This window comes from Pelobates fuscus, chromosome 2, assembly GCF_036172605.1.
Source record: "Pelobates fuscus isolate aPelFus1 chromosome 2, aPelFus1.pri, whole genome shotgun sequence".
NCBI classification, from domain to species: Eukaryota; Metazoa; Chordata; class Amphibia; order Anura; family Pelobatidae; genus Pelobates; species Pelobates fuscus.
This window is the reverse complement of record NC_086318.1, coordinates 370,751,110-370,770,785: the sequence shown is the minus strand read 5'-3', so window position 1 is coordinate 370,770,785 and position 19,676 is coordinate 370,751,110. Positions and strand designations below refer to the sequence as shown.

At 44.0% G+C, this 19,676-nt stretch overlaps 3 non-coding genes across 3 annotated transcripts; all 3 read left to right on the top strand.

Annotated features, from left to right (window-relative positions):
* The first annotated feature begins 1,370 nt into the window (after nt 1-1,370).
* On the top strand, nt 1,371-1,513 carry LOC134591852 (U12 minor spliceosomal RNA). Its single transcript, XR_010088565.1, has one exon. It is a non-coding gene; the product is annotated as a U12 minor spliceosomal RNA (small nuclear RNA).
* A 1,834-nt stretch (nt 1,514-3,347) lies between these two features.
* LOC134591853 (U12 minor spliceosomal RNA) lies at nt 3,348-3,490 on the top strand. The gene has a single exon (XR_010088566.1). It is a non-coding gene; the product is annotated as a U12 minor spliceosomal RNA (small nuclear RNA).
* Nucleotides 3,491-16,972: 13,482 nt separating this feature from the next.
* On the top strand, nt 16,973-17,115 carry LOC134591781 (U12 minor spliceosomal RNA). The gene has a single exon (XR_010088505.1). It is a non-coding gene; the product is annotated as a U12 minor spliceosomal RNA (small nuclear RNA).
* Nucleotides 17,116-19,676: the final 2,561 nt, after the last annotated feature.

Here is a 19,676-nt window from a genome sequence, read left to right as displayed (position 1 = left end):
TGGGGGCCCTAAATAAAAATCCCCCCCCCAATCAAAGGTGACTAGGGGTCCCCAAGCCCCTAGTCACCCACCCCCCCTCCCCAAAAAAAGTTACCCCCTACCTATCCCCCTCACCCTAAAAAACAGTGAAGGGGGAATAAAATAACTAACCTGTAAAGAAAAATTCAACTTACCATTTGACGTCTTCTTTTTTCTAAAATCTTCTTTTTGCAGCCCCAAAAAAGGCCAAATAAAAAGCAATAAGAACCGACGCAATTTAAAAAAACAAAAAACGAGCGCAAAAAAAAATAATCCATCTTCACCCATGGAGGGCTCCGTGTCAGTGTGTATCAGGGATTCTTAGCATAGGTGTCAATCCATATCTGCCAAGTGACCCTATGTGGGGGGAACAGTCCCTATTCTGCTCTGTGTCAGTGTCTGGGGGGAGTATCTGCAGTAACACAGGATGTCTGGAGGGAGTATCTGCAGTAATACAGAGGGTCTGGGGGGAGTATCTGCTTGTAACATTTATATGCACTAAAAAAAAAAAAAAAATTGAAAAAAATAAATAAAATGGTTGCAGCTTCTGAATTAATCTAAAATGGATGCTGTCCAGTAGGTGGGAGGGTCTGCTAGGGAGGGTGTGCTGCTGATTGGCTGGAATGTGTCTGCTGACTGTGAGGTACAGGGTCAAAGTTTACTCAATGATGACAAATATGGGGCGGACCGAACACCGCATGTGTTCGCCACGGTGGCGGACGCGAACATGCTATGTTCGCCGGGAACTATTCGCTAGCGAACCATTCGGGACATCACTATTCTACAACTTTGTTTGTTCTGGTCAGGAGATCTATATGATATTGAATATTCATTTGCATAGTAAAAGTTTATTTCAATACTCTATATGGTTTACATATATATCAATGTTGGTGTGTCCATGAATTCACTGAATCTTGGTTAGTGCCTAATGTTTGCAACTTAGACTAGTAATTTATTAGCTTTACATGATTAATATTTCTATTACAATGTTTTCTCTATTTGATTCCCATTGTAAAATGAGTCCAGTTGTTACATGTAATTACACATTCCAGTCTAGTAAACTGCCCAGGTTTACCTACATCATCTAGTATTTACACTGCAATTAGAGGTTAGGGGTGGCTATATGCAAATTCAAGTTACTTTATATTTGTATATTGCATGTGCCTATTTCCTTACATAGTAATTTAATTTCCGTTTGGAAAACAAAAATTAAATAGCTATATATCTCTTTTATTAGGAAATGGTTTGTTGGCCCAAATCCGTGTTAGTTTCATGAAAGTATTTCAGTATGTCACACCAATTTCACTAAGAGGTACCCCAGAAACCATGCAGCGCATGTGGCTTTGTCATGTATGCCTTAAACTAATGAGTAAAGAAAATAACAAGTTGGGGTAATGCCTAACTTCAATATTATGACCAATTTTTGTTTGGGTATAGGTTACCCCTTGAAGGATCTACCTACTTTGTGGGACATCTAGGTGCTGTGATCTGCTCTATCCTTGTGTCGTGTAAAAACTTGATTATTGGGAACCTTTTTGTATCCATATATCTTACATCATACTAGGACATGTGTAAATAGGTCTATTTAATTGGCTACTTTCCTACTCCTTTCTAAAATGATATTGTGTTGTCAATTCCCACCTGTCAGTGCAGCATGATGATTCATGAGCCCAAGAGACTAAGCAAAAAGCAATGCATACGAATGCGTATAGTGAGTGTTCGGGAGTTTACTAATAGTGCCAATACATTTTCATGCTATTGATAGCGTTTGGGCATTTGGCGGTTTGGGAGTTATTTCAGGAGTTTGTGGCGTAAAATCAGGGAAATAGAACATTGTTCAATGCAATGTTGTGATCAATGTACGAAATTTGAAATTAATGGTTTGACTTTGTTAATTTAAGGCTATTCGGAATTGAGGGAACTGATTTTTATGTTAAATTCATCTGGTTCAATTAAATCGCGCCTAATGAATGAATGAATTTCCATCGAAAATGAATGGAAAAATGGACAGATTTCTCTTCTGACAAAACCAAATTTTTTTCCGTACAAATGCATTCATACGAAAGAAAAATTTCTAAGGTGCCCAAATCTAGTTGACAACAATGTGAACTGAAACATCCAAGCAATTAAAGCAATGTACAGAAAATGATATGGAAAGTAAAATTTTAAAATATCTATTCTATTTTTGGAACAAATAAAGGCTTTTTTTTACTATAGAAAAAGCTGTTAAACAATAAGCAATAGAGCTATAATCACAACAGGAGCTTTCATGTCAATAATATGCCTGGTTAATTAGACAAGCATTAAGGTTAAAGTGACATCATAAGTTAATATTCTATTTTCCAAAAAATCAGTTTTATTAAACTTTGATTTACATTATAGGTGATTACTGAAATATCTATCAAAAAAAAAAAAAATAGAATTGAAATTACATGACAGCAATTTCTAGAGTAAAATATTCTTAAATGTGAACTTAATCATTTGCATAAATAACAGAGTAGGCGTGACTTAACATACTGATTTTTTTCTACAGAAAAGTTACCTTTTTCTTTGATTTTATTCCCAGGATCTCTTTTATTCTTTTTTTTTTTTTTTTTTTAAATTGATTTGTACGTATAACTATAACATACAACAATCAAGTCATAAAATGACATACATTCCTTCTCTCAAAGAGAAAGAAAAGGAAAAACATAAGAACAAGCCAGAAAAAGATGTAAATTATATGTAACAATTTTCCAACATAATGTATTATTTTTCTACAACTTTGTTTGTTCTGGTCAGGAGATCTATATGATATTGAATATTCATTTGCATAGTAAAAGTTTATTTCAATACTATATATGGTTTACATATATATATCAATGTTGGTGTGTCCATGAATTCACTGAATCTTGGTTAGTGCCTAATGTTTGCAACTTAGACTAGTAATTTATTAGCTTTACATGACTAATATGTCTATTACAATATTTTCCCTATTTGATTCCCATTGTAAAATGAGTCCAGTTGTTACATGTAATTACACATTCCAGTCTAGTAAACTGCCCAGGTTTACCTACAAAATCTAGTATTTACACTGCAATTAGAGGTTAAGGGTGGCTATATGGAAATTCAAGTTACTTTATATTTGTATATTGCATGTGCCTATTTCCTTACATATTAATTTAATTTCCGTTTGGAAAACAAAAATTAAATAGCTATATATCTCTTTTAATAGGAAATGGTTTGTTGGCCCAAATCCGAGTTAGTTTCATGAAAGTATTTCAGTATGTCACACCAATTTCACTAAGAGGAACCACAGAAACCATGCAGCGCATGTGGCTTTGTCATGTATGCATTAAACTAATGAGTAAGGAAAATAGCAAATTGGTTTAATGCCTAACTTCAATATTATGACCAATTTTTGTTTGGTTATAGGTTACCCCTTGGAGGATCCACCTACTTTGTGGAATCTCTTGGTGCTGTGATCTGCCCTATCCTTGTGTCGTGTAAAAATTAGATTAGTGGGAACCTTTGTGTATCTATATATCTTACATCATACTAGGACATGTGAGAAAAAAATATACTTAAAATAGCAATTTTGTATAGGCTTGTTTAATTGGCTACTTTCCTACTCCTTTCTAAAATGATATTGTGTTGCCAATTCCAACCTGTCAGTGCAGCATGATGATTCATGAGCCCAAGAGACTAAGCAAAAAGCAATGCATACGAATGCGTATAGTGAGTGTTCGGGAGTTTACTAATAGTGCCAATACATTTTCATGCGATTGATAGCATTTGGGCATTTGGCGGTTTGGGAGTTATTTCTGGAGTTTGTGGAGTAAAATCAGGGAAATAGAACATTGTTCAATGCCATGTTGTGATCAATGTACGAAATTTGAAATTAATGGTTTGACTTTGTTAATTTAAGGCTATTCGGTATTGAGGGAACTGATTTTTATGTTAAATTCATCTGGTTCAATTAAATCGCGCCTAATGAATGAATGAATTTCCATCGAAAATGAATGGAAAAATTGACAGATTTCTCTTCTGACAAAACCAATTTTTTTTCTGACAAAACCAATTTTTTACAAATGCATTCATACGAAACAAAAATTTCGGAGGTGCCCAAATCTAGTTCACAACTATGTGAACCAGGGCCGGACTGGGATAAAAATTCGGCCCGGGCATTTTTTTATCACAGCGGCCCACTAAGAAGGGGCGGTGCAGAGAGGGTGTGTTTTGTCGTCACTAACGACAGCACGCCCCTTCTCAAAGTGCAGGCCAGGGCAGACTATGCGCAGAGCTCTGCTAAAGAGCTCTAGCATGAGAAAAAAGCCCTGTATTTGTTCTGCACAGTGCAAGCAAATTTAATAACATGCTTGCACTGTGTTTCCTTGCAACTTGTCTCTGGTGTCTCTATAAATGGATACCAGGAGACAAAAATGCCAGGAAAGAGTATCGTGCTGTGTTTGGAGCCTGCTTGTGGGATTGTGTGTGTTTGTATAGAGTGAGCTGATTGTGGTGTGGTATTGTGTAATAAGGTCGGTTTTAGTCGTGTTGTGTTTGTGGTGTAATGTAATGCATATGTGGCTAGGGGCTGTAGAGAATGTGTGTGTGTGTATAGGTGATGTAGTGTTTGTAGAGAGTGTGTGTTTAGGGGTGTAGTATGTGTTTGCTTACAAGGAATCTAGTGTGTGTATAGGGTATCCAGAGTGTGTATGTCAGGAATGTAGTGTGTGTGTGCGTGTGTATATATAAATATATATATATATATATATTTGGAAGTATTGTGTATGTGTGTGGTGCAGTGTGTTGGGGAGGTTCGGTGTGTATGTGAGGGGTGCAGTATGTGTGTATGATGGATGCTGTGTGTGATGTGTGTGAGGGTGCTATGTATGAGGGTGCTGTGTATGATGTGTGTGAGAGTGCTGTGTATGATGTGTTTTGTGATAGTGCTGAGTGTGATGTGTGTGAGTCCTAAATGTGATGTGTGTGAGAGTGCCGAGTGTGATAGTGCTGTGGATGATGTGTGTGAGAGTTCTGTGTGTGATGGGTGTGAGAGTGCTGTGTGTGAAAGTGCTGTGATGGGTGTGAGAGTGCTGTGTGTGATGGGAGTGAGAGTGCTGTGTGTGAAAGTGCTGTGATGGGTGTGAGAGTGCTGTGTGTGATGGGTGTGAGAGTGCTGTGTGTGATGGGAGTGAGAGTGCTGTGTGTGAAAGTGCTGTGATGGGTGTGAGAGTGCTGTGTGTGATGGGAGTGAGAGTGCTGTGTGTGAAAGTGCTGTGATGGGTGTGAGACTGCTGTGTGTGATGGGAGTGAGAGTGCTGTGTGTGATGGGAGTGAGAGTGCTGTGTGTGATAGTGATGTGTGTGCTGTGTGTGAATGTTAGAAGGGATTGAGTGTTGGGGGGGTAAAATAAAATAAAAAAATATGCATTATGTCCCCCCCTCCCTTCTTACCTTTAGCCTGGGAGGGGGGGACCGGTATGCTGGTGAGTGGGAGGGGGGGACCGGCACTCCGACACCATCCCTGGTGGTCCAGTGGTGAGTGAACTCTAGCCTGCCATGGCAACGCGCCGGATCTCGCGAGAGTAACCCGGCGGAGCTGCAAGATAGAGATCTACCTCCCTCCCCAGCCGCATGTCTCTCCAAGGGGGCCAGTGAGGGAGATCTCTGATCTCCTCACCGGCCCTTCATTGAGAACAGCGGGGCCGGCGCTCGGATAGTGCCGGCCCTGCATAGACCGGCAGGGGAGATCCTGGGACCTTCCCCTGCCGGCCTCGGCCCATGGCCACCGCGGCCCACCGGGCATTTGCCCGGTGTGCCCGATGGCCAGTCCAGGCCTGATGTGAACTGAAACATCCAAACAATTAAAACAATGTACAGAAAATGATACGGAAAGTAATATTTTAAAATATCTATTCTATTTTTGGAACAAATAAAGGCTTTTTCTTACTATAGAAAAAGCTGTTAAACAATAAACAATAGAGCTTTAATCACAACAGGAGCTTGCATGTCAATAATATGCCTGGTTAATAGACAAGCATTAAGGTTAAAGTGACATCATAATTTAATATTCTATTTTCCAAAAAATCAGTTTTATTAAACCTTGATTTACATTGTAGATGATTACTGCAATATCTATCAAATTTTTTTTTAAAAATAGAATTGAAATGACATGACAGCAATTTCTAGAGTAAAATATTCTTAAATGTGAACTTAATCATTTGCATAAATAACAGAGTAGGCGTGGCTTAACATACTGATTTTTTTCAACAGAAAAGTTACCTTTTTCTTTGATTTTATTCCCAGGATCTCTTTTATTCTTTTTTTCAATTGATTTGTACGTATAACTATAACATACAACAATCAAGTCATAAAATGACATACATTCCTTCTCTCAAAGAGAAAGAAAAGGAAAAACACAAGAACAAGCCAGAAAAAGATATAAATTATATGTAACAATTTTCCAACATAATGTATTATTTTTCTACAACTTTGTTTGTTTTGGTCAGGAGATCTATATGATATTGAATATTCATTTGCATAGTAAAAGTTTATTTCAATACTATATATGGTTTACATATATATATCAATGTTGGTGTGTAGTGATGTACCGAACTGTCCGCCGGCGAACAGTTCCTGGCGAACTTAGCGTGTTCGCGTTCGCCGCGGCGGGCGGACACAAGCGCAGTTCGATCCGCCCCCTATTCGTCATCATTGGGCAAACTTTGACCCTGTGCCTCTCGGTCAGCAGACACATTCCAGCCAATCAACAGCACTCCCTCCCTTCCACACCCTCCAACCTCCCTCCCAGCATCCATTTTCGATTCATTCTGAAGCTGCATGCTTAGTGAGAGGAGGGAAAGTTTAGCTGCTGCTGATTAGATAGGGAAATTGATAGCTAGGCTAGGGTATTCAGTGTCCACTACAATACTGAAGGACTAATCTCATCTCTGCTGTAAGGACAGCACCCCAAAAAGCCCTTTTTAGGGCTAGAACATCAGGCTGCTTTTTTTTCTTCTAATTGCAGGTGCCTGCCTGCCTGCCAGCTTCTGTGTGAGGTTCACATTGGATACTGTGCCTACTTGCCCAGTGCCACCACTCATATCTGTTTTTACAATAGGTTAAGCTTTACATTTAAAAGAAATATTTTTTTTTCACTGTAATAGAAGAGCAGTTGCCTGCCTGCCAGCTTCTGTGTCAGGTTGGATGCCTTGCCCATTTGCACAGTCAGTGCCACCACTCATATCTGTTTTTACAATAGGTTAAGCTTTAGATTTAAAAGAAATATTTTTTTCCCACTGTAATAGAAGAGCAGTTAGTTGTCTGCAAGCGTCTGGGTGTCAGGCCTTCCTTCAGCGTGTGCTCTGCAGACCTGTGCCAGCGTGCTTTGACAGTTGCCAATCATATCTGGTGTCTCTATAGCGTGCTTTTACAAAGAAAAAAGGTTTCTAGTGTAAGCTAATAGCAGCCAGTCAGTGTCCTTCAAGCGGCTCTGTCAGTCCTTCCTTCAGCGTGTGCTCTGCAGACCTGTGCCAGCGTGCTTTGACAGTTGCCAATCATATCTGGTGTCTCTATAGCGTGCTTTTACAAAGAAAAAAGGTTTCTAGTGTAAGCTAATAACAGCCAGTCAGTGTCCTTCAAGCGGCTCTGTCAGTCCTTCCTTCAGCGTGTGCTCTCCAGAACTGTTCCAGTGCACATTGCCAATCATATCTGGTGTCTCTATAGCGTGCTTTTACAAAGAAAAAAGGTTTCTAGTGTAAGCTAATAGCAGCCAGTCAGTGTCCTTCAAGCGGCTCTGTCAGGCCTTCCTTCAGCGTGTGCCCTGCACAACCCTGCCAGCGTACTTTGACAGTTGCCACTCATATCTGGTGTCTCTATAGCGTGCTTTTAAAACCAAAATTTTTGTTTTCACTGTTATAGATTGAATAGCAGTTACTTGTCTTCAAGCGGGTGTGTCAGGCCTACAGTGTGTGCTCTGCAGAACTGTTACAGTTCACATTGCCAATCATATCTGGTCTCACAGTAGCTTGCACGCATAGTACCACTAATCCCCCAAAAAATGACAGGCAGAGGCAGGCCACCCCGCAGGGGCCGTCGTGGTCGTGGTGCTGTGATTCCCTTTTGCCCTAGAATAATGCCCAGTTTTCAGAAGCCACGTACCCTGAACTTGAAAAGTTCTGAGGACATAGTTGACTGGCTAACACAGGACACCCAATCTTGTACAGCCTCCGCTCGGAACCTTGACGCACCATCCTCCTCCAGCTTAGCTTCAGGCACCTCTCAAGATACCACTCACCCGCCTGCCGCCACCACCAAAACTAGCACCACAGCCGCTTTACTTGGTATGTCAGAGGAGTTATTCACACACCCGTTTGAAGAAATGAGTGATGTGCAACCATTATTGCTAGAGGATGTAGATAACAGGGATATGTCTCAGGCAGGCAGCATTAAACACATGGAGGTACGGTGTGATGATGATGATGTTATACCCGCTGCTGCTTCCTTTTCTGAGTTGTCAGATACAAGCGAAGCGGTTGATGATGACGATGCGTCCATGGATGTCACGTGGGTGCCCGCTCGGCAAGAAGAAGAACAGGGCAAAAGTTCAGATGGGGAGACAGAGAGGAGGAGGAGACGAGTTGGAAGCAGGGGGGGGGTCGTCGCAAGGAGCTAGTGGCACAGTCAGACAGCATGCATTGGCACCCGGGGTCAGCCCGACAGCACGCCAATCAACGCATGCTGTGTCCACCACCAGAATGCCGTCATTGCAGAGCTCAGCAGTGTGGCATTTTTTTTGTGTGTCTGCCTCGGACAACAGCGATGCCATTTGCAACCTGTGCCAAAGGAAACTGAGTCGTGGGAGGTCCAACACCCACCTAGGTACAACTGCTTTGCGTAGGCACATGATCTCACATCACAAACGCCTATGGGATCAACACATGAGTACAAGCAGCACGCCTACTCTAAGTCGCCATCCTCCTCCTGGTCTAGCATCTTCAGCCACGTCAACCACTGCTGTCCTTCTTGCCCCCTCTCAACCATCCGCCACTCTGTCTCCCGCCTTGAGCAGTTCCCGCTCATCTGCCCACAGTCATGTGTCTGTCAAGGACATGTTTGAGCGTAAGAAGCCAATGTCACCAAGTCACCCCCTTGCCCAGCGTCTGACAGCTGGCTTGTCCGAACTATTAGCCCGCCAGCTTTTACCATACAATCTGGTTGAGTCTGAGGCGTTCAAAAAATTTTTAGCTATTGGGACACCGCAGTGGAAGGTACCCGGACGGAATTTCTTTTCACAAAAGGCAATCCCCAACTTGTACTCGATTGTGCAAAAGGAAGTCATGGCATGTCTGGCACACAGTGTTGGGGCAAGGGTCCATCTGACCACTGATACCTGGTCTGCAAAGCATGGTGAGGGCAGGTATATCACCTACACTGCGCATTGGGTAAACCTGCTGACGGCTGACAAGCAAGGAATGCGTGGCATTGCAGAGGAGTTGGTGACACCGCCACGAATTGCAGGCAGTCCTGCTGCCACCTCCTCTACTCCTCCTACTCCATCCTCTTCCATAACCTCCTCGGCTGAGTCCTCCTGTGCTGCTGTGTCTTGCTCCACATCAACGGCACCCCCCCCAGCTCCCCAGGTACTATTCCACATCCCGGATACGGCAGTGTCACGCCGTCTTGGGTTTGACTTGCTTGAAAGCAGAGAGTCACACCAGACAAGCACTCCTGTCCGCCCTGAACGCACAGGTGGAAAAGTGGCTGACTCCGCAGCAACTGGATATCGGCAAAGTGGTGTGTGACAACGGAAAAAAATTGATAGCGGCATTGAAGTTGGGCAAGTTGACACATGTGCCGTGCATGGCACATGTGTGTAATCTGATCGTACAACACTTTGTGCATAAGTACACAGGCTTACAGGACGTCCTGAAGCAGGCCAGGAAGGTGTGTGGCCATTTCAGGCGTTCCTACACGGCCATGGCTCACTTTGCCGATATCCAGCGGCGAAACAACATGCCAGTGAGGCGCTTGATTTGCGACAGCCCTACACGTTGGAATTCAACACTCCTAATGTTCGACCGTCTGCTCCAACAAGAAAAAGCTGTTAATGAATATTTGTATGACCGGGGTGCTAGGACAGCCTCTGGGGAGCTGGGAATTTTTTTGCCACGTTACTGGACGCTCATGCGCAATGCCTGTACGCTCATGCATCCTTTTGAGGAGGTGACAAACCTAGTCAGTCGCAACGAAGGCACCATCAGCGACATCATACCATTTGTTTTCTTCCTGGAGCGTGCCCTGCGAAGAGTGCTGGATCAGGCTGTAGATGAGCGTGAAGAGGAAGAGGAAGAGTTGTGGTCACCATCACCACCAGAAACATCCTTATCAGCATTGCTTGCTGGACCTGCGGCAACGCTGGAAGAGGATTGTGAGGAAGAGGAGTCAGAGGAGGATTGTAGCTTTGAGGCGGAGGAGGAGGAGGAGCAAGACCAAACACAACAGGCATCCCAGGGTGCTCGTTGTCACCTATCTGGTACCCATGGTGTTGTACGTGGCTGGGGGGAAGAACATACCTTCAATGACATCAGTGAGGAGGAGGAACGGGAAATGAGTAGCTCGGCATCCAACCTTGTGCAAATGGGGTCTTTCATGCTGTCCTGCCTGTTGAGGGACCCTCGTATAAAAAGGCTGAAGGAGAACGACCTTTACTGGGTGTCCACGCTACTAGACCCCCGGTATAAGCAGAAAGTGGCGGAAATGTTACCCAATTACAACAAGTCGGAAAGGATGCAGCATTTGCAAAATAAATTAAAAAGTATGCTTTACACAGCGTATAAGGGTGATGTCACAGCACAACGGGAATCTAACAGGGGGAGAGGTGGAAGTCATCCTCCTCCTCCTCCTCCCACGACCACGCCGGCAAGGACAGGACGCTTTAAAGACGTGTTGTTGATGGAGGACATGCGGACCTTTTTAAGTCCTATGCATCGCCACAGCCCTTCGGGATCCACCCTCAGAGAGCGACTCGACCGACATGTAGCAGACTACCTCGCCTTAACTGCAGATATCGACACTCTGAGGAGCGATGAACCCCTTGACTACTGGGTGTGCAGGCTTGACCTGTGGCCTGAGCTATCCCAATTTGCGATAGAACTTCTGGCCGGCCCCGCTTCAAGTGTCCTGTCAGAAAGGACCTTCAGTGCAGCAGGAGGTATTGTCACTGAGAAGAGAAGTCGCCTAGGTCAAAAAAGTCTAGATTACCTCACCTTTATTAAGATGAATGAGGGATGGATCCCGAAGGGACTGACACTGGGCGATACATTCGATTAAAAAAGGCCTGATGAGGTGAGCTGCCTTGGGCTAAAAATGGTCCACACGCTGCTGTATTTTAGCTCTGAATTACGTTTGACTTGCGTGACTTATCCGCCACCAACTAGGGTTCAAGCCGCCATGTTTTAGGGCACTTTCTGCCTGTGAAACAAACATCAATTTTTCTGGCCGCTGCTACAGCAGCGGCTGCAACAATACCAAATTTTTCAGGCATGTGTACATGCCTAATTTTTAGGCCCACTGGTGCAGCACTGTGGCTTCAAAAACCAAACCAAAAAAAAATCCTCCAAGATGGCACCAATATACCAGTGGTCTAAGCATCTTCCCACCTTGGCCTAAAAAGGGGAGGTGGGGGGGCGGAGCCGAACAGGCAAGCTAACCAGACGCACACTGCTTGAGCTCCTGCAGTGTGGGCCCGAATTTTGCAAAAAACTAGAATTTAACTGCCGCAATTTTCCCACTAACCTGCCTGTGAGCTGGGGGAAGCAACCACGAACACGCCGGTACCTGACTTGAAGCCTGACTCCACCGGGAACCGCGGCGGTGCAATGAGGCCTACTGGGAGTAGGGGGGAAGGACGGCCGCCTTCCCGCCGGACTCCGACTGCGGCGCATAAGAACAAAACATGCACCCCCCCCCTATGGACCGGTGGGGGATATCCCGGTCCCCACCTGACGGGCTACCCCGAACCCCGCACCGACAGACAAACCTCACGACCGCCATAAGGATCGAGGGGACGGGTGGGCCCAAGATGGCGGATCACTCAGAAGCGACAATACCCGACAAGAGACAGCGACCTCCAGAAGCAGAGAACATCGGGGACCACGCAAGAGATCCCATCACAATAATCTTTGACCGCTTCTGGGCTACATTGCAGGCACGCTTACAGTCTGCACCTCCCTGCCAATCATCACCCACGCGGGTAAGAGCAAATGGCGGACGAATGCATGGGAGTCCTCCTCAGGGCCACATCAAGACCCTCATATTGAAACCCCACATTGCAGGCCCTCCCGAGCTGAGAGCAAGAAGGGGTATACCCCAGAGGCGCGGGCCACACATGCGGAGAGAAGCAAGGCAAATGCACAAACGACTCGATCACACTCCCCGCACCACCCCGAAAGGGCCGACCCTGGACCAAGACGGTTCCCAGGCTCGTGGCATACGAGCGCCAGCTCTCCCAAGGCTCAGGGGCAAGAGAGGAATCCCGCAGCTAAGACACCGCGGCGCAGCATTGCTGGGATGGATCTCGGGCATGAGACCCAAGTCTAGAAAGCAGCCGATCACAGGGGGCCGCCGGGCCTACAGCAACAGGACTCTCATCCTGGTACAAGCTCAAGGGATGATCTCCCTCCTTACCAATGCGGTCTTCAGTGACGGCCTGGATGTCCTTATCCACAGTAGACATGCGGGACTCAACACAGCGAGGCAGCGAGAGCAGCGACAGATGACCCCCAGGGAAGGTACGGACCTACCAAGCCGGGGCATCGGCTGACAGTGCCACATGCTCCCGAGCGAGGTACCCGTGCCCCCCTCAGGACTATAAGCCTCACATATCTACATGTTGGGACTCACACTTATCATTTATCAGTTCTCATTTATCTGACCGAAGCTCCAAATCGGAACCACACTACACAATGGTGACCTGGACCCCATGGAGGGGGCATCAGCAAAAAGCTGGACTTTAGTACTACAGTGGGACTATCGTGGTGAGAGTGGGGTGGGGTGACCCATTCATACAGGACTCTGAATCCAGCAGTAAGCCAGTCCCTTTTGTGTATATACAGCTTACCCAGTGTACCATTATCACATTCTTAGCACCAGAGTGCACATGTTTCATAGAGCCCACATAGTTAGACACATACTCATTTGTTACAGTCAGGCAAGTAGAATAGGTTCATTGATTGTACACCAGCTGACTTACACGTTTACCTTACCTTTACTGGCATCTCCACCTCACAAGTTGTCTAGCCGTTACTAAAAGTTCTGTTTAAGTTTGAACATATTGACTGTAAGCCATCTAAGCAGATTGTATATTCCGCCCCATAACAGCTCACACTATTACTTCCAACTTGGCCACCAGCGTGTGGGCTTCCCGGATAAGACCAATCTTGTTAACCAAGTTATACATCCTGCAATTTAGCATGAACTAAACTACTGTATCCTATACATGCATAATCCATAGCATTCGTTGTCTGTACAAACGACATGTCACGATATCTATTACGCTATACAATAGTGCTACTTACTCTTGTAACCTTAACTATTACAAAAAAGCAAAAGTGAAAAAAATTCATCCATGTTGCCTTATGTTATTTACTATACGTTCACTGTACTGTTATCATACCCATTTAAAAATGTATGCATACTCAATCAGCCACAACTGTTATAATATGTAAATGAATAACAAGCCTGCGAATGCCGTTGGGGCGAAACAGGCACTGTTGTACCTACCTGCATACCAAAAATAAAGATTTAAAAAAAAAAAAAAAAAAAAAAAAAAAGGGGAGGTGATTCAACAATTAAAAATCTCTGCCATTTACACGTCCACTGATAGGAGACGCGGAAGGTATTAAGCTGATATGAACAATACTAAACTCACCACTCCTATCTGGTGGCACATTAGCTTGCCCGCGCAGTGCCCCAAATTTCAAGTAAGAGGACCGACCAAGCATCTTCTTCCATCTCCCTGTTACATAAATCAATGCCATATCCATAGAAATTGTAGAGAATATCCAGGATAGTTTTACAGGGCCAAATCATGTCGCCTGTTGAAAGAGGTGACCTTGCTCGGGTCCCAGGTGTGCGGTTCCTAAAATGGCTACCATATACATGTCCTCTGATAGGAGACGCGGAAGGTATTAAACTGATATGAACAATACTAAACTCACCACTCCTATCTGGTGGCACATTAGCTTGCCCGCGCAGTGCCCCAAATTTCAAGTAAGAGGACCGACCAAGCATCTTCTTCCATCTCCCTGTTACATAAATCAATGCCATATCCATAGAAATTGTAGAGAATATCCAGGATAGTTTTACAGGGCCAAATCATGTCGCCTGTTGAAAGAGGTGACCTTGTTCGGGTCCCAGGTGTGCGGTTCCTAAAATGGCTGCCATATACACGTCCACTGATAGGAGACGCGGAAGGTATTAAACTGATATGAACATTTACTAAACTCACCACTCCGAGTGCTGTTATTTATTTAATTTTTTGTGGTGAGGCTTTACAGGACAGAGTGCTTCTCCACGGGACATGTTAACTCACGGGCAGCTGGCTCATCAAGGAACCAGAGCAGCTTGAACGAGGTGACCTTGCTCGGGTCCCAGGTGTGCGGTTCCTAAAATGGCTGCCATATACACGTCCACTGATAGGAGACGCGGAAGGTATTAAACTGATATGAACAATACTCCACTCCTATCAGTAGGTCCGTCCCATTGTGATTTATGCCCCCCACCCACCGCGCAGGGATGGGCGCCGGGGGGGAGGAAAGTAGGCCCCCCCATTGTGATTTATGGCCCCCACCCACCGCGCAGGGGTGGGGGCCGAGGGGGGAAGGACAGTAGGTCCCCCCATTGTGATTTATGGCCCACACCCACCGCGCAGGGGTCGGGGAGGACAGTAGCTCCCCCCAGTGTGTATCATGGGCTTTGAGGACAGGTGTCAATCCATACCTGCCAAGTGACCCTATGTAGGGGTAACAGTCCCTATTCTGCTCTGTGTCAGTGTGTATCATGGTCTCTGTGGACGGGGAACAGTCTCTATTCTGCTCTGTGTCAGTGTGTATCATGGTCTATGTGGACGGTGAACAGTCTCTATTCTGCTCTGTGTCAGTGTGTATCATGGTCTCTGTGGACAGGGAACAGTCTCTATTCTGCTCTGTGTCAGTGTGTATCAGGGGCTTTGAGGACAGGTGTCAATCCATACCTGCCAAGTGACCCTATGTAGGGGGAACAGTGCCTATTCTGCTCTGTGTCAGTGTGTATCATAGTCCCTATGGACGGTGAACAGTCTCTATTCTGCTCTGTGTCAGTGTTTATCATGGTCTCTGTGGACAGGGAACAATCTCTATTCTGCTCTGTGTCAGTGTGTATCAGGGGCTTTGAGGACAGGTGTCAATCCATACCTGCCAAGTGACCCTATGTAGGGGGGACAGTCTCTATTCTGCTCTGTGTCAGTGTGTATCATGGTCTCTGTGGACAGGGAACAGTCTCTATTCTGCTCTGTGTCAGTGTGTATCAGGGGTTTTGAGGACAGGTGTCAATCCATATCTGCCAAGTGACCCTATGTAGGGGGAACAGTCTCTATTCTGCTCTGTGTCAGTGTGTATCAGGGATCATTAGGATAGGTGTCAATCCATATCTGCCAAGTGACCCTATGTAGGGGGAACAGTCCCTATTCTGCTCTGTGTCAGTGTGTATCAGGGATTTGACTATCTTTATTCAGATTGAAAAATTACAATTCCAGGAAAAATTTAACAAACATTTACAAGAACATGTTATGCACATCATAGAAACAACGTAAACCTCTTTAAAGCCACAAACTTAAGACAAAAAATACGTACACACAATGTGTAAGGGTTTGAAAGAATATTCTGAATCCTTACATGTTTACTTTATCGTTTGTTTGATTTTTGTGAACCATTTATAAACTACAAGCAGCGTGAAAACTATAAAAACTCAAGTGGCCATGCTAATCAAATTAAATAGTATGCTTTACACAGCGTATAAGGGTGATGTCACAGCACAACGGGAATGTAACAGGGGAAGAGGTGAAAGTCATCCTCCCCCTCCCACGACCCCGCCATATCTGCCAAGTGACCCTATGTAGGGGTAACAGTCTCTATTCTGCTCTTTGTCAGTGTGTATCATGGTCTCTGAGGACGGGGAACAGTCTCTATTCTGCTCTGTGTCAGTGTGTATCAGGGGCTTTGAGGACAGGTGTCAATGTTAGGTGATTTTTGCCCTTTATGGATTGAAAGCAGACTCTGCATCAACTGTGCAATTTTCCATGGGAGTTTTGCCATGGACCCCCCTCCGGCATGCCACAGTCCAGGTGTTAGTCCCCTTGAAACAACTTTTCCATCACTTTTGTGGCCAGAAAGAGTCCCTGTTGGTTTTAAAATTCGCCTGCCCATTGAAGTCAATGGCCGAAAATTTCGGGTTCGCGACAACACTATTGGTGTGTCCATGAATTCATTGAATTTTGGTTAGTGCCTAATGTTTGGAACTTAGACTAGTAATTTATGAGCTTTACATGACTAATATGTCTATTACAATATTTTCCCTTTTTGATTCCCATTGTAAAATGAGTCCAGTTGTTACATGTAATTACACATTCCAGTCTAGTAAACTGCCCAGGTTTACCTACATCATCTAGTATTTACACTGCAATTAGAGGTTAAGGGTGGCTATATGGAAATTCAAGTTACTTTATATTTGTATATTGCATGTGCCTATTTCCTTACATATTAATTTAATTTCCGTTTGGAAAACAAAAATTAAATAGCTATATATCTCTTTTATTAGGAAATGGTTTGTTGGCCCAAATCCGTGTTAGTTTCATGAAAGTATTTCAGTATGTCACACCAATTTCACTAAAAAGGTACCCCAAAAACCATGCAGCACATGTGGCTTTGTCATGTATGCCTTAAACTAATGAGTAAGGAAAATAACAAGTTGGGGTAATGCCTAACTTCAATATTATGACCAATTTTTGTTTGGGTATAGGTTACCCCTTGGAGGATCCACCTACTTTGTGGGACCTCTAGTTGCTGTGATCTGCCCTATCCTTGTGTCGTGTAAAAATTAGATTAGTGGGAACCTTTTTGTATCCATATATCTTACATCATACTAGGACATGTGAGAAAATAAATATACTTAGAATAGCAATTTTGCATAGGCCTATTTAATTGGCTACTTTCCTACTCCTTTCTAAAATGATATTGTGTTGCCAATTCCAACCTGTCAGTCCAGCATGATGATTCATGAGCCCAAGAGACTAAGCAAAAAGCAATGCATACGAATGCGTATAGTGAGTGTTCGGGAGTTTACTAATAGTGCCAATACATTTTCATGCTATTGATAGCGTTTGGGCATTTGGCGGTTTGGGAGTTATTTCAGGAGTTTGTGGCGTGAAATCAGGGAAATAGAACATTGTTCAATGCCATGTTGTGATCAATGTACGAAATTTGAAATTAATGGTTTGACTTTGTTAATTTAAGGCTATTCGGTATTGAGGGAACTGATTTTTATCTTAAATTCATCTGGTTCAATTAAATCGCGCCTAATGAATGAATGAATTTCCATCGAAAATGAATGGAAAAATGGACAGATTTCTCTTCTGACAAAACCAATTTTTTTCCGTACAAATGCATTCATACGAAACAAAAATTTCGGAGGTGCCCAAATCTAGTTGACAACTATGTGAACTGAAACATCCATGCAATTAAAGCAATGTACAGAAAATGATATGGAAAGTAAAATTTTAAAATATCTCTTCTATTTTTGGAACAAATAAAGGCTTTTTCTTACTATAGAAAAAGCTGTGAACCCTTTCAGGACCGCGGACGGTTCAGGACCGTCAGCGGTAAAACGTGCGTTTGGACCGCTGACGGTCCTGAACCGTCATAGCGGAAAACGGGCTGCAGGAAGCGATCAAAGATCGCTCTTGCCAGTACAATGATGTTACTATCTGCCAGACATCCCAGGCAGATAGTAACAGCCAATTACGGTGTGTGAGCGATCCGCGATCGCTCACAATTGGCTGCTGTCAAAGTGGGTGTTACAAACACTCACTTTGACAGTGATCTCTGCCCCTCTCTCCTCTGTAGCGTTTTGTGAGGCGAGAGAGACAGAGATCGTGATAGTTTGTTGCAGCAGAGTGTTCCAGAGAGTTGTAAAAAGTATCAGCAGTGAATTAAAAATCCATTTTAACCCCTTCCCTGCCAGATCTGTTTCAGCAGTGCATTTGTACTGTCTGTCTTTTTTTTTTTGCCCTTAAAGGGTTAAATTTGTTTTAAAAATATTTGTCTTAGTCTGTCTTAGTCTGTCTTAGTCTGTCTTAGTCCGTCTTAGTCTGTCGTAGTCTGTCTTAGTCTGTCGTAGTCTGTCGTAGTCAGTCAGTTTCCTTCCCCCAAATCTCCATTAGATTTTTGTGACAGGAGTTAGTTTAGGGATTGCTGTTTAGTCTGTTTTAGTTAAAAAAAAAAAAAAAAAAAAAGTATAAATTTTTTTTTGTGTGTTTGTAATTTGTTTTAGTCGTGTGTAAAACATGCAGCGTATGTATAACTTGCAGGAGGCATATGCCTTCTTGGCGTCAGACTCTGACGCCACTGACACTGCGTCAGATTTTCACCCAGGTCAGTTTTCTGACATGTCTAGTCAAGACGACATGTCATCTGTGTGTGAGCCGGCTGAAGAAAGAAGCTGTGCTTCCTCTGCTATGCCAAATGTGGAGGAGGACTGGGTACCTCCACAGTTAGCCGAGCCCAACGTCCCCCCTTTTAGTGCCAACGCAGGCATTAATGTTAATGTGGATGGCTTCTCCCCAATGCAGTATGTAGAACTATTTTTAGGGGATACCATCTGGGAGGAGATTGCTTCCCAGACTAACTTGTATGCTACCCAATTTATTGACAACAATCTAGGTAGCTATACAGCCAGGGAGCATGACTGGCATCCCACAGATGTCCCAGAGCTTAAAAAGTTCTGGGCTCTTACAATGCTCATGGGGATTATAAAAAAGCCATCGATTCGCTCATACTGGAGCACCAACCCAATAATGTCGAGTCCAGTATTCTCCCAAACCATGCCTAGAGCCAGATACGAGTTACTGCTGAGATTTTTACATTTCAGTGACAATACCCTCTGTCACCCTAGAGATCACCCCCAATACGATAGGCTTTATAAAATACGCCCACTGCTAGACCATTTTCAGGACAAATTTTCGGATGTTTATACCCCCCAACAAAATTTATCCATAGATGAATCTCTAATGAAATACAAAGGGAGATTAGGGTTCAGACAATACATCCCCTCAAAGCGCTCTAGGTATGGCATTAAACTGTACAAACTGTGTGAGAGCGAAAGCGGATACACATTTGCCTTTCGTGTATATGAGGGGAAAGATGGTCAACTGGACCCTCCTGACTGTCCTGACTCCCTGGGGACAAGTGGGAAACTTGTATGGGACCTACTAAACCCCTTGTTTAATAAAGGTTACCACCTTTATGTGGATAATTTTTATAGTAGTGTCCGTCTATTTAAAACACTTTATGCTTTACAGACACTGGCCTGCGGCACTGCCAGAAAAAATTCCAAAGACTTTCCACGATCTCTCATAGATGC